Source organism: Dreissena polymorpha, chromosome 5 (genome assembly GCF_020536995.1).
Source record: "Dreissena polymorpha isolate Duluth1 chromosome 5, UMN_Dpol_1.0, whole genome shotgun sequence".
NCBI lineage: Eukaryota > Metazoa > Mollusca > Bivalvia > Myida > Dreissenidae > Dreissena > Dreissena polymorpha.
This window is the reverse complement of record NC_068359.1, coordinates 87,138,824-87,153,943: the sequence shown is the minus strand read 5'-3', so window position 1 is coordinate 87,153,943 and position 15,120 is coordinate 87,138,824.

Sequence of the window (15,120 nt, the reverse complement as noted above, 5' to 3'; positions counted from 1 at the left end):
GCTAACGTTTAGTGTTTATGTATTGAATTTCTTGGTAAAACTAGTATTGTACGTTATACAAAACTCGGATTTTGTAAATTAATTAGTTAATATTTCTATAAATAGCGCATGGTAACGATTTTATAATACGTGTATTATAACCCATGAGTTTTTTTCACGCATAAAAATCGAACAAAAATCATAGACTTTATATCTATCTATATATATAAATATATATATATATATATATATATATATATATATATATATATATTTGTTTTTCTTTCTTTTATTTAGCAAAATATATTGTATACAATTTTTTTGTAAAATTAAAAAAAAAAGTGTGATCCTGGTAAGCTTAATATTGCGACTTGCTTTGAAGATTTAATCGTGTGAATACTCATAATAAATCTATATTTCCTCAAGATATAAAGATAAATTTCCAAAATGACACTGCATAAAATTTAAGGATTAACTTAATGTTTGCAAGTAAAAATATGTAAATTATCTCGCAACACTGGGCTATAAACTTAATGGACATTTATTTTAAAAAGATAATAATTTACAATTCATAACTCTTCGAAATGCAGTTGAAACCACAAGTCGCTTGATACGCCATAATCCGTGACAGGAGCATTACACGCTTTGCTGCATAATAATTTAAAATAGTCTGCATAGCAGATCTCTTTAAAGCGCGGCTCCATTGCTAACGTACATATTCTACCTTATTTTACTTTAAAGGAAAGTTTGCTTTCATAAAAACGTTGGTTTGAAACTTCGTGATGTTGCAGAAGTTGCTAGAATTAAAAAGATAAATATTGAAAAAAAAACGATAGTTCCTTTTGCCACAACACACTGACAGAATGGTAGAAATAATTATAAAAAACTATAAACTCTGCTTTGAGTGACAGTAGAAGCTGCACATGTGCAGACTTCACTGGTAATATGAGCAAAGCTTACAAACACTGAAAGAAAACAGAAACAAATTGTGCGTTATGTTGCGATGGGATAAATGTATGCAAAACAGTAAGACACGATACCTCATAGTCACCTGATCAATCTGTAAAAGAATTACACAATCTTAAACGTGGACAGAAGAAGTACCGTTTTAAGATGATAAATACTTAAGCAAACGCATGTATCGTTTTATTAAGAAATTGATTAGAATAAAATATGCATACAACAAATTCAAATTAAAAAGGTTGTGTTTGTATATGCTTTCCATCAACTTTTTAGGCACAATCGCAGTAGAAGGTAGAATACTGTGTTCTATATCGTAAGTTTATTAAAGGATACTTTAAATTAAGAATAGGATGTTATGAATGGGTCAGGTAAAGTCAAACTACTCGCAGCGATTACCTGCCCTAGCTGTTTAGTGTTAGTTAACACAGTGCTACACAGCTTACGCATATCAAAGCGCTGAAAGCGTTGCACTTGTTCGCTCTTTGAACGCATTTAATATTACTTATAGTCACAGGACATTAAGTTCGACTTTATAAAGAAGGCCACAAAAAATACAAACACCAATATAATTTACTTTTAATGGTCTATAATGGTGAGACTTTGAAAAAAAACTCAAGGCGGAAAATGCCATTGATTTACAATATTTCATAATTTTATACAGGACTCACACAAACTCCACTTATGATTACAAAGCTGAAAAATGAAATTCGACGTATATCTAAGTTTGCGATAAGAAAAAGTCTGTGAGTCTAATGAACCACAACATAATTCTAATAATAAATGTATTGGTATCAGCGAGCTTTTTATTTAATTCTCAATCAAACCACGTTACAAAAATATTTAATATCTTTTGCCCGTAATTAAATGTTTCATTTAATGTATTTCCATTTCATTTTTATTCATTTTCATGTACTGACTTTAACGTGTAAAATCTCTACTCTCCCACCCGTCACCAATATTTTTATGAACGTAACTTCTACTGCAATTTTTAAGTCACAAATAAACGTATTTTTCTATAGTTTAAATGGGTTAATACTTTCTCATCGTGTGCATGTATTCTGATTTACTTTTTCATCATAAAATATTACATGTACTGAATTGCACGTCTATATTTAGTAACAACACCTAGTCTGTTTTCAACATGCACGCTTTTCATGGGTGGTACTTGACAGACAACAGAAACAATTTTGAACTGTTATAAAACACGTTTTTAGATGCGTCCGAAGGAACTTTAATCAGCAAATATTAACACATGGCTATAGAAAAGCGAAATATACATGTACTAAATTAAATTGCTACCGCGTAGATTCTTTAAAGGTTGTTGTTTTCACAACTTACTCGCCATAAGGATTCAATTGCTCACCATTTGCTTTTAACTTTACAGAAGTAACTATTGTTTACAGGTGAAAGGTGTGAGGATGATGCCCGGCATTGTCTTTAATGTACTGAATTAATAACCGTTTTGTATTACGTAAATGGTAAAACTGTAATTATGTGTTCAACAATCTTCGGTAAACGCTTAATTAATCGACCGACGTCAGTCAAAAATAATAGTCGCCAGTTAACTCATAAGCATTCTCGAAACCGAATTGACGGCGAAAATAACAGTTTGACGGCTAGAAAATAACCTGAGAATTTCTCGTAACGCATCTTTGTCAACACACATTACTGTAATGTGGCTTGTCTAATTTACCTCGGCTGCCCGGTATTCGCCAACAAAATAATTTTGATCCATATACACCTTAATGTGCCCTGGAAGACAATTTAAAGACAAGTCATGACTGGTTGCCCTTTTAAGGACGAGGTTACTCCGCCAAGGCAGTGATTAATAGAAAAAAAGACCTTCTTCCCGCTCCTCGAGACGCCACAAGCCGTCGATCCGAACCCAGAACGGTTTCCCCAGCACGTTGAGCGTACTAGATACCGCCGTCCCGGGACACTTCGATTATCTTGATATAGCCACCCATCAAAATCCTGGTTTGTATCTCAGCCTAAGGTCCGCCCCACCAAGGTCCTCTACGCTGCCAACTTCGTTGCTCACGTCCCTCTTCTGGCGATGAAGGGAACCCACTTTCCACCTACGGACAATTAACATTCCGCTTGGCGACCCTTTCAAATTGAGTCAGCGAAGTCAGCAGTCAGAGGCTCGCTTACTAACATCATTTCTGAACTCGTTAAATGAAAATAGTATGAAACGACAACTCGTATCAGATAATACATACATATATATATATATATATGTTTAATGTAAATGTGGCCATTTCGGTGATTAGTAACTTTAAAGAGTACCAGTTCAAATTCCAAAAGGATTGGGAATCTAATAAAACAAAATGAAAGTGTACGGAGGATGATCTATGACACTGTTACTTACCAACTTCTGTATTCACGAAAGTAAAGGAAATAACTAACAGAAGGCGAAGTTTACTGATAAACAGTGATGAGGTATTTTTCGCTAGATTGATACTCTGCAGCGAGTCAGTGAATCGGCGACATAGAATACCGCTGCCTATATGTTAAGCATAAATTGAAGGCAAAGATATTGAAAAAATAAAAAAGAACATATTATTCGTCAGTCAGTTCATCAGTATGCCAATACAAACTCCGGCATATGCCAGTGCGTCTGCAGAATAGTAATACTTTAACTAATTACTGATACATGTACTACAGTCATTCAACTGACATACAATATTCAATACAATTTTATCGTAATTTGTGTTGCTGTAATAATGTTACAGTTTTATTATATTTTACAACCTTTTGCCAATCTTGATAACAGCAGTCCATTAAGCACAGGGAAATCAACATCTGGCTACTCGAGCCAAAAATTATAAAAATGTATTGGGTCAATATTGACCACAACTGATCATTTGGACAATACTGAACGCAAATGAAAAATTTTAAAATACTGACCACAACTGACCATTTTGGACAATACTAACTAAAAACTGACCATTGGTAAAAGTTGGCCCAAAGAACCTCGTCGGGTATTCTAGATCTTACCTGAAAGTTTTAGTCATATCACTTCAACATTTCATTTTTTACATTACTTACAAAGTTGTGCGACATGTATCGTTAATGTTGCGGCATATATCGGCAGTTGAAAGTGTTGTGACATTTGTCGTAAAGTTGCGACATACATCGTCAGTAGGATTTGCGACATTTATCGTTCCTTGCGACATTTATTGTCAACGTTGCGACAAATATCGTAGCCTGCGACATATAACGCCGATGCGACATTTAACGGCGCTACACATGTGCACGTTTTTCATCCTACTTTAACTATTACAAACGTTAGGCCTTTTTATACGCCCGTTTTGTCAAAACGGGACATATTATAGTTTCACCCTTGGCGGTCGGCGGTCGGCGGGCGGCGGGCGGCGGCGTCTACAGCAGTGTCCGCACTCTAATTCAAATAGTTTTCAGCTGATCTTCACCAAACTTGGTCAGAAGTTGTATCTAGACAATATTTAGGTCAAGTTCGAATATGATTCATGCCGGGTCAAAAACTAGGTCACGAGGTCACTTAGTGCATTTCAAGCATTTAGCATGTTGTCCAAAACCTTCAAACGTGCGTATCTTGTGACAGTTTGGCACTCTTGTTCAACATCAGAAGACAGGCCGACAGGTAGAATGGAACTGTACACTTTTCTTTGTCATTGAAACTAGTTAAAACATATCTTCATATCCTAATGGCATCGAACTTAAGTGTTTTCCAACATCATGCCCTTTGTTAATAGTTTTTGTTTTAATTTTCGTTAAATTGTATAATTGCATCAAACTCATCGGACTTCGTTGTATTAAAAATAGTTTCATTTGAGTGATGTGAATAGTACATTTCACTTGGACTTTTTCAAAGTTTTCATTTGCATTTTGCTTTTCACGAAACCAATGTGAGGTAATGATATATACTCACTTTCCTTTATCCAGGAGAAAAAGCAAAACATACATGTCATGCAAACCAAGCACAAATTTCGGAAAACATGTTATATGAATGATTGAGATCCGGTTAAACATGCATGTACGTCCATTAAAGTACGTGTTGAATTTCAGATTGGTGGTAAACATTAATATCAGAAGATCATTTTTAACTCCCGTAAATGATTGGGTATTTCGTTACCACTCGTTCTCTATAAAAAGCTGAGGACATAACTATTAGTGTTTCAGTTTCCGACTAGTTCGTACTGAAACAGTAAATGAAAAATTAGTGTACTTGTTTGACTTGGATGATAATAATGCATGCTTTTGATAGCTCAATTTTGTTTGGTTGGAATATCTTTTGTACATATCATTTGATTGTTTTTGTTTTATTTTAATAATATATGGGCACATTGTGTTAAATATAGTATTATCTGGTTGGATGAAACGACGCAATCCTGAATTCAAGCTAAGTTTAATACTCGTTTTTTTTTCCGGCAGCCCTCATATGATGGCGGAATAAAAATAAAACTTGTAAGAACCCTTACAATTTATTTAAGCCACGCTGTGTAAACCTTTATTCAATTCGTCGGATAAAAATCATGTTGGTTGTAATTACAGATGTTGCACTTTGCGGTTGTCTTGCTGTGTATCGTACTGGGAGTCTTTGGCCAGGAGGTATGTAAACAGTAGTTTGTACTTGAAATGTTTAACAATTTTATGCTGTTTCGGTTTACACTCACACCGATTTTCTTTCACTGCTTAACGATATATTGTGAATCTTTATTTGTATTTATACTTGCATCTTGTATGTTATTTATGTTACGTTTGTGTTCGTTTTTTGTGGCTATTTATCAATGACATTGAGCTCTTAATAGTAATACCCTGCTGATACATTTGCAGTTTCATTTAGATTAATATCCATTTGTGTTGAATGGATAACTGATACATTTGCAGTTTAATTTAGATTGAATGGATAACTGCAAAACTTTGATAACAGATTTTCGTTTAGGTTGGTTAGTTTTGCTCTATGAGTAATGTTTTTTTTAAACGTACAAATGTCCTTGTGTTGCTATAACTCGTTCAATCTATTATGCTGTTTAGTGAATGTTTTTCTTTAATACCAAAAATCACTAGAATGACACACTATTTATTTGTTTGAAATACTTCAACAACTAACCAAATGGCCATTAGCGTACAATAACATTAATGCTTGTTTGTTTCAAATTCCGAATGAAGTCATTAAAAATCACTTAATTACATAACAGCATAAGGAGCCACCATCCAGCTTCAAGGATGACGATGGCAATGTGTTCCCGGTAAAAGTTGATGGGGCAAACATACATCTGTATAACAGCAGTGGGGTTCTGCTATCAAACATTCTCAACGAGAACGTACGTAAAGTTTCACATCCTTGTTATTGTCTTTATTTGCTGATTTGAGGTGTTGCATGTATTTACATTATATGTAAAATTGGTTACTGTGCTTGACATTTAATATAATTTAAACAAGTTAAATCATCGAATTATGCTATAACATAAATTTGAATTGTCAACTTAAATTTTTTAGGGTTGGATTGTCGTGGCCGTCCCAGACCGAGGTGTCTGCGTGATTGTAGACGACGTAATTATTGTTTTACATTATTACCTTAATTATATTAAAGGGGCCTTTTCACAGATTTTGGCATTTTTTAACTTATTCATTAAATGCTTTATATCGATAAATGTAAACATTGGATCGTAAAAGCTCCAGTAAAAAATCAAGAATAAAATTAAAAAAAGGAAAAGAACATTGCCCGGATCAGGTTTCGAACCAGTGACCCCTGGAGTCCTGCCAGAGTACTGAAGTAAAAACGCTCTAGCCTACTGAGCTATTCCGCCGAGTACATACATGTGAAGAATTTTATACCTTATATAAGCAATCTTCGTAGTTTCACAAAATTTAACGACAAAAACAGAACTCTCCAAATTATTCAATCGTTTCGCGTTGCAACGCTTTATAATTTTTAGGTTTTAAAATCGTCAAAAGATGCATATAATGGCTATATTAGACCATGGTAAATGTTCAGTATTACTGTTTCCTCACAAATATCATAACTAAAACGAAAATTTGCGAATCTGAAACAACTTTTTTCAATTTTGTCAATTTACCAAAGCGTGAAAAGATCCCTTTAATATGATGAGATTGCAAGTATATTATTTGAATGTACACGTTGGTTATGATTATTTACATGCAGGTAAAACATGAGTTTTTACTTACTTGTCACATTGGATTTATCATATAGAATGATTTAATAACGGACGTGTAAATATACCTACACAGAGCTTGTACACACGAATACCGCTCATAAATATGTAATAATTCTACAGAAATTACAATGTGAAAGCAAAATAAGACGCACTGTATAATTATATTAAGACAGCCTTGACGTATACTGTCCGCATATGTCATTAGATCCATTTTCGCATGATTCGACTCTTGCCATGACCTACCTCAATTACAGCCTGAGTTCACGGCCGTGTAAGGCGACTGTTTTGAGGAGGTTCCGTACAAAGAAACGGTACCTGAAAACGTGCAGAAGTTCTGCGAGGGGAAGGCGATCGTTCAGCAGGTCCGGGTGGACTGCATTGAAGAAAAAGACGGACGGGAAAAGAGGCGTGCGTTAATAGTGCTTTGTCTTATATCTCACATGAATAATATTTCAAACGTGTATGCTAAAATGAACCTTAAACGTTTTTAATTTTGTAAGTTTAAGTATTGATGCAATACCAGTTTAATAATAAGTGAAATTAAAATCATACATATGTGAAGGATAAATATAAAAGATTAAGTATACAACAAAAGTTGAATTAGCAAACCTTGAGGTACTTTTCTAATATCTCATATGAATAATATTTCAAACGTTTATGCTTAAATGAATCAAAATGTTTTAATTTGCAAGTGCAAGTTTGTGTACAATACCAGTTAAATAACAATAGCAATTAAATACATAAATAGGTGTAGTATAAATATAAAAATATAAATATAAAACAAAAGTTGAATTGGCAAACCTTGACGTACTTTTCTTACATCTCATATGAATAATATTTCATAAATATATGTAGCATAAATATAAAAAATATATTTCATCTCCTACAAAAATGACCTAATCCGATTGGCTTAGAGCGGTCACGTACCCATGGTGTATTTTCCATACATCCCGAATAATATCTATACATCCCGAGTAATCGAGTAGCTTCGCTCTTGTATGGTATGACATTAATGAGGATGTAAATCCCATACACCATCAGTTACTAACAGTGTAACTAATAATACAACAATAGTTGAATTGGCGAACCTTGACTATTTCAGTCTGTGTAAATGGCAAGCATACGTAAATTAACGCTAATAAAGCATTATTTTGCTCCACTTCAACAAGTGTGACCTTATTAAAATTCCCATTTCAGAACTCTGGTCCAAATGGCATCGGCATCGCTGTTGCTATTATCTACCCGTCGCGTGGTGGCCCTGTAGGTACTCCGTGTGCTACAAGTACAACGACTTCCGTCGATGTGTGTCCTGGGGTTGTGGACAATGGCACTGGTACTGGCACTGGGTTCGGATATGCCACTGGGGCTACTCTTGGCATTGGTGAGGATAATGAAGATTCCACATGAGAGAATGTTGCGCTAAAATGCTTCCATTTGTATTTTCCTTTCTTCCTTTATTCTTTAGCGCACATATGCAATAAATTAAAACAATGAAGAAGTTTAAACAATTCTACGATCAAAATAATGTTTTCTTTGAATAAAATTTAACAGCACTATTGTTGTTGTTTTGTTGTTGGTGGTATTGTTTAACAATTAATATACAAATTTGCTTAATTATATATTTTATATTTGTTCATGAATATAAGAAATGCAGAAGGATTTTTCATTGTGTATTATCAATATTCTTTAAAAAAAAAACTTCTTATATGAGTCGAAACTAGCATTATGTATATAAAATGATCTAATTTCGATCCAATGTCCTAACACGATGCTCGTTGATCTACATATAGACTACAGACCCCGAACAGTTTTAGCGTTGTTAAACATATTGTGAACTATCCAGAAAGAAGTTTTTCAAAACATTACATAGCAGATTAAACACACTTTTCATTTATTTGTACAAATAGTGTGAAATTATGTTAGAAAAACAACATATTGCGTATTATTATTATTTATTTATAAGCAACTGTAGGACATTCTGTGTATCTTCTTACGACCTCATGCTATAATACTCATGCATTAGAAATCCAAATCGTTGTTCATTTACATATTAACAACCAAACAACATGACAAACAGACACGTCCACATATGTCCGTCATATGCACATGCAAATAATTTATTTGACGACTTTATTTTGATACTGAACCCATAGCGCAAATGTGTTGATGACACTGTCATTTGTAAAACATTTCATGAAAAACAATACAAAATATATGTTCACGAGTATTAACGACTTTCTCTTGCATTCTATACGGTAATAAACCGCATACCATTAACTGAGAGTTTATGTTAAAGCGAGACTATACGATTTTGTGAAATATTTATTAATTTATATAAAATGTGTAAATAATTTATTAAACATATATTTCAATATAAATTAAAATAAAAGTTGATAAAAACATGTGTCGAAAAATGCAAAATAAGCCAGATATTTAGTTCTGAAATCGAAATGTTTGTACAGTCGATTTCGCCAGCATGTACATCATGCATGTACGATGTGAATCTTAATTAAGTTTAACGGTTCAATTTAAATTTCTGCAACGATATCTATTCATACGACACACAAACACTTACTAAAAAGACGAATGCTTCGGTTATTGTAGGAAAATATGTACGAAATATTTTCGTCACAATCGGCTCGTGGTGCTAATTTGTCTTTGCTGCATTTTATGAAATTCGTCTTCAATGTATAATTTGTCTTGCCTATTTTGTGTTATTGTAACATATTTTATCAATATATCACAATTTAACACATATAAAAAATCGTATAATCTCGCTTTAATATGAGATCGTACTCCACACGGAAGCAAGGTTCGGCCCGGTAGAGACATGCCATTAGCCATTAGCCAAGAGGTAGAAACTTTCGAGCACTTTTTCCTAGAATGTCCTTTCGCTACCCAATTCTGGAATCATGTTAATTGCATATTTAAGAGCATAGGACTAAATAAACCCACGAATACTTTACATAACATAACCATAGGTTACAAAACACAATATGCAGCATACCACGACATACACATTATTTTAATTGAAATATGCTTCACCATCTATAAAGCGTATATGCAAAGTGAAAGACGAACGGGTCAAGTAGATATGTCTAGCCATTTCCTGGACGGTCTACTGATAATGGAAAAGCATTACAAAACAAGTGAGACTAAACATCATTTACTATCCAAGTTCATAGTCCTTTTAAAGGAACTGATGAATAATTAACACTCGTTTCAACTCTCTTCCTCATCAAACTATCCCTTTTTTGTTGTTGTTGTTTGTTCGTGCGTGTTTTTTTTTCTACATCCCAAACCAATCACGCAAACTTAACCGACCGACAATATTCCATTTCGCTTTCGCTGTAAATGCTGTCTAATGCCGGTGTTACTCTGTTTATATTTTTACATTTTCATTGCCATAATGCATACATCGCAGTTCCCTACGTTACCTCGTAGAGCTTACTCAACGATGTATCTTTTTTAAAAGCAATATTTAATTTCTAAACAAATTCGTCAAAATGTAGTCCTACCTAGTAACCTTGCGTTATAATGTTGAAGACATCGTACCATGTTTATATTGCTTTGTTTTCTAAGATTTGCTTAAGTGAATATGAAGCCTAAGTAAACGCTAACTACTTCTTTTCAAGCGTGGTGTGAAAATCTTCTACAACCTTATGTTATTTTTGTTTTGTAAATGTACAAAATATTACACAAAGTTTTGCACTGTGCTAAATGTTAAAATGTAAAAAAAATGAGTTACTTTTAATATCGAACTTATCTATCTTGGTAGATGCACCAAATTCGGAAATATTCTGAAATATATCTTAAGTTTCCAGCTGCTTAGATTTTTACTAAACGAATCAATTTCAATATGGTACGTTGGCGGTACCGTAGTATCCGGAGGAAACCCCATCGGTTTCGAATGTATCGTTTGTGCATGCCTTATATGCATGTTGATACAAATATGGATATGTTAATTATGTACTTGTATATTGTTAAATAAAATTAATTAAAAGAAAAGAATATTGTAGAAAAAACATCATTTTTTGTAAAACGATTTTCATATGTAAAACTTGTTCCATCGTATCGTAATAAAATATGTTTCCTTGACAAAAAAATATAAAAAAAAATAAAATAAAAAATAAAAACGAGACACGCCATTAAGTCTATATCTACTGCAAACAAGTGCTCATAAAACTGTAAAATTGAGCGTCGGTTTAATGCATGGGCGTAAAGTGTCGCCCCAGACGGAGAGGTGATCACGAAAGCCTGAAAACAATAATCTCCTTGTGCTAAGGTGCGCTTAACATGAACAATTGTAGTTCATACTCTTCTCATCAAATAGATCTATCTAATTTATATTAAGTTTGAATTTGAAAACCTCCAAAGTCTTATTGCTTATGACAAAAATTTAGCATGCACATACAAATAGGCAATAACCTATATGGTGCATAGTAATGGTTTATATGCACTGCACGCTTGTACAAGGAGTGTATCTACTGTATGAAGTTAGATCGTATTTGAAAGTTTATGAGGTCTTTTCGCACCTAGGGCTGCATTTCGTGAGGTCCCGAAATGTGCCCCAGTACTCAGTCCTAATTAACTTACTAGATGCACCAAATTCGGAAATATTCTGAAATATATCTTAAGTTTCCAGCTGCTTAGATTTTTACTAAACGAATCAATTTCAATATGGTACGTTGGGGGTACCGTAGTATCCGGAAGAAACCCCATCGGTCCGATATGTTGAGCTCAAACCAAATTCACCTCATGCGCAGGAAGAGGGGGTCGACACAGGGTCACGTGAGAAGCTCGTGTACCAACGAATTTACCTACCAGAAGTTTCATGTTGATAGCTGATATAGTTTCAGTATGATGCCGAAAACAAGCGAAAGTGAGCTCCGCGCACTCGTTTACTAAGCGATTCTGCATATATATATGAGTCGCGTTCTGAGAAAACTGAGCATAATGTATGTGCGTAAAGTGTCATCCCAGATTAGCCCGTGCAGTCCGCACAGGCTTATCAGGGACGACACTTTCCGCCTAAAGTGGATTTTTGCTTAGGAGAGGCTTCATTTAAACGAAAAATAGCATAAAAGTGGAAAGTGTTGTCCCTGATTAGCCTGTGCGAAAAATGCGAAATAAGCCAGATATTTAATTCTGAAATTAAAAATGTATGTACAGTCGAATTCGCCAGCATGTAAATCATGCATGTAAGATGTGAATCTTAATTTAGTTTAACGGTTCATTTTAAATTCCTGCAACAATATCTATTCATACGACACACAAACACTAATTAAAAAGACGAATGCTTCGGTTATTGTAGGAAAATATGTACGAAATATCTTCAATGTATAATTGTTCTTGCCTGTTTTGTGTTATTGTAACATATTTTATCAATATATTACAATTTAACACATATAAAAAAAATCATATAATCTCGCTTTAATGAGTGTTGTAAATTATCAACCAATTATGCAATACAAGTTGTAGCGCCGTTAAATGTCGCATCGCCGTTATATGTCGCAGGCTACGAGGTATGTCGCAACCTTGACGATAAATGTCGCAAGGAACGATACATGTCGGAAATCCTACTGACGATATATTTCGCAACTTTAACGATAAATGTCGCAAAAAAATCAATTACCGATAGTTGTCGCAGCATTAACGTTAAATGTCGCACACCTTTGTAAGTCATGTTAAAAATGAAAAGTTGAAGTAAAAATTACTACAACGTTCATATTAGATCTAGATTACCCGATGAGGTTCTTTGGGCCGTCTTCCATCACAATGGTCAGTTTTTAGTTAGTATTTAAATAAAATTCTATTAAGTCTAATGCCCAGGTTTGCAATGGAATTTACATATTTTACTTGCATACATTAAGTTAACACTTAAATTTTATGTAGGGTCATTTTTATATTCAGGGTTGCTCATGCATTGGCGTTTAATTATTTAACCGAGATTTAAAGTGGTTTTGGAAAATTATCTTTATATCTTGAGGAAATATAAATGTGTTATGAGTTTTCACAAAATTAAATTTTATAAGCAAGTCGCAATATTTAGCTTACCAGGATTAGATATTTATTTAATTTTATAAAAACTGGTTTACAACATATTTTGCATAATAAAAGAAAGAAAACTACTCCCAATGTTGTGCTATATATATATAGATATAATGTCTATGGTTTTTTTGTTCGATTATTTATGCGTTAAAAACGCATAGGAAATAATACACGTCTTATAAAATCGTTACCATGCGCTATTTATAGAAATCCTAACTACTTAATTTACAAAATCCGAGTTTTTGAAAATGTACAATACATGTTTTACAAAGAAATTCGATAAATAAACACCAAACGTTAGCCTATGTAGTAATATGCATCTCGGGACTTTTGCCGAATGTCGATGTCAGAGCTGGCTCAACATTCGCCCCAGCTCGATATTCGGAACTTTTTCCGAATGTCGATGTCAGCGGTGGCTCGACATTCGTCCCAGCTCGATATTCGGGACTTTTGCCGAATGTCGATGTCAGAGCTGTCTCGACATTCGTCCCAGATCGATATTCGGGACTTTTGCTGAATGTCGATGTCAGAGCTGGCTCGATATTCGCCCCAGCTCGATATTCGGTACTTTTGCCGAATGTCGATGTCAGAGCTGGCTCGACATTCGTCCCAGCTCGATATTAGGAATTTTTGCCGAATGTCGATTTCAGAGCTGGTTCGACATTCGTCCAAGCTTGATTTTCGGGACTTTTGCCGAATGCCGATGTCAGAGCTGGCTCGACATTCGCCCCAGCTCGATATTCGAATGTCGAATGTCGATTACCGATGTCAGTGCCAACTTCACGCACCTTTTTCATTCCACCTTTATTGCACGTCAATTTGCACTTGGACGTTGTTTTATATTTTGTTTGACAGGTGGATTTTCATGTACCTTTCGCTTTCTTAAGCGCCACACACATAGTAACGCAAATTAGCTTGGTAAGGAAGCGTGTCGCTTGTATGTAAGTGAAGTTACCAATGTATCCGATTGATGTAATATACCTTTATTGAAGCATGTCTCTTTAAATCGGAAAAATGTTCAACTGATTCGGCCGATTGACCATATTAGCTAAATTGCCACTTTTAAATATTTAGATACAGGTCACACATCCAAATGTAGGTGGTCAAACATTTACTTTGTCGCTTTTATTATTTTGTTCAATGTCCTGCGCCCATAGTTCAGTAGCCAAACGTCCGAATCAAGATTTTTCTCGAACAATTGACTATCAGGTTCTTGTAGAAAACACAAACAACCACCACGTTGCTAGTGACGTGCCGTTTGAATTCGTCACATGCGCGTGACCATTAATGCACGTTAAACTTCCTTGTTTAATTTTAACGTTTAGTGCAAATATTTCAGTTGCCAAAAGTTTCATACAAGAGCTTTCCAACCATCAGCTTATACGTGCTAGTAGAACACATGACTTTATCACAATGAAAGCTGTTTGTCCCATCTACACGTAATTTTGTTAGTGTCGTTTGGTTTTTGAAACAAAGTCACTGTACGTGAAAAGTCATCCGTCTACACTTTTTTCTAGTGTTGAATGTACATATTGCCCATGTGTCTGAGAGATCCTGGACTAAAGACTAAAACAAGTCCCTGCAAAGTTGGTGTACGTGACAGACCATTAAGCCATTTTGCGTACAGCGCAATTATTTATATGGTAACGTACAGCGACCAAATTGTAGAATCCTTAGTCCCAATTAAGAGATTTCCCGGTCTATGGATGAACACGTACTTGAAGAGAACACAAACACCTATAAAGCTGATATAGGCACACGCCATCTGAATTCGTCACGTCTACATGATCATTAATACAATTCAGCGATTTCTTTTTTTAACGTACAGCGACCATTTTAAGAGGGCAAAAGAAGCAACCGAGAATTTCCGGACTATGGCCCTTTGTTTGCTTGTACACTAACAGAACATAATCGTTACAAGTCAAGTTCCTTACCAGCGAGTGTTTACTGATCCATGGCAAAC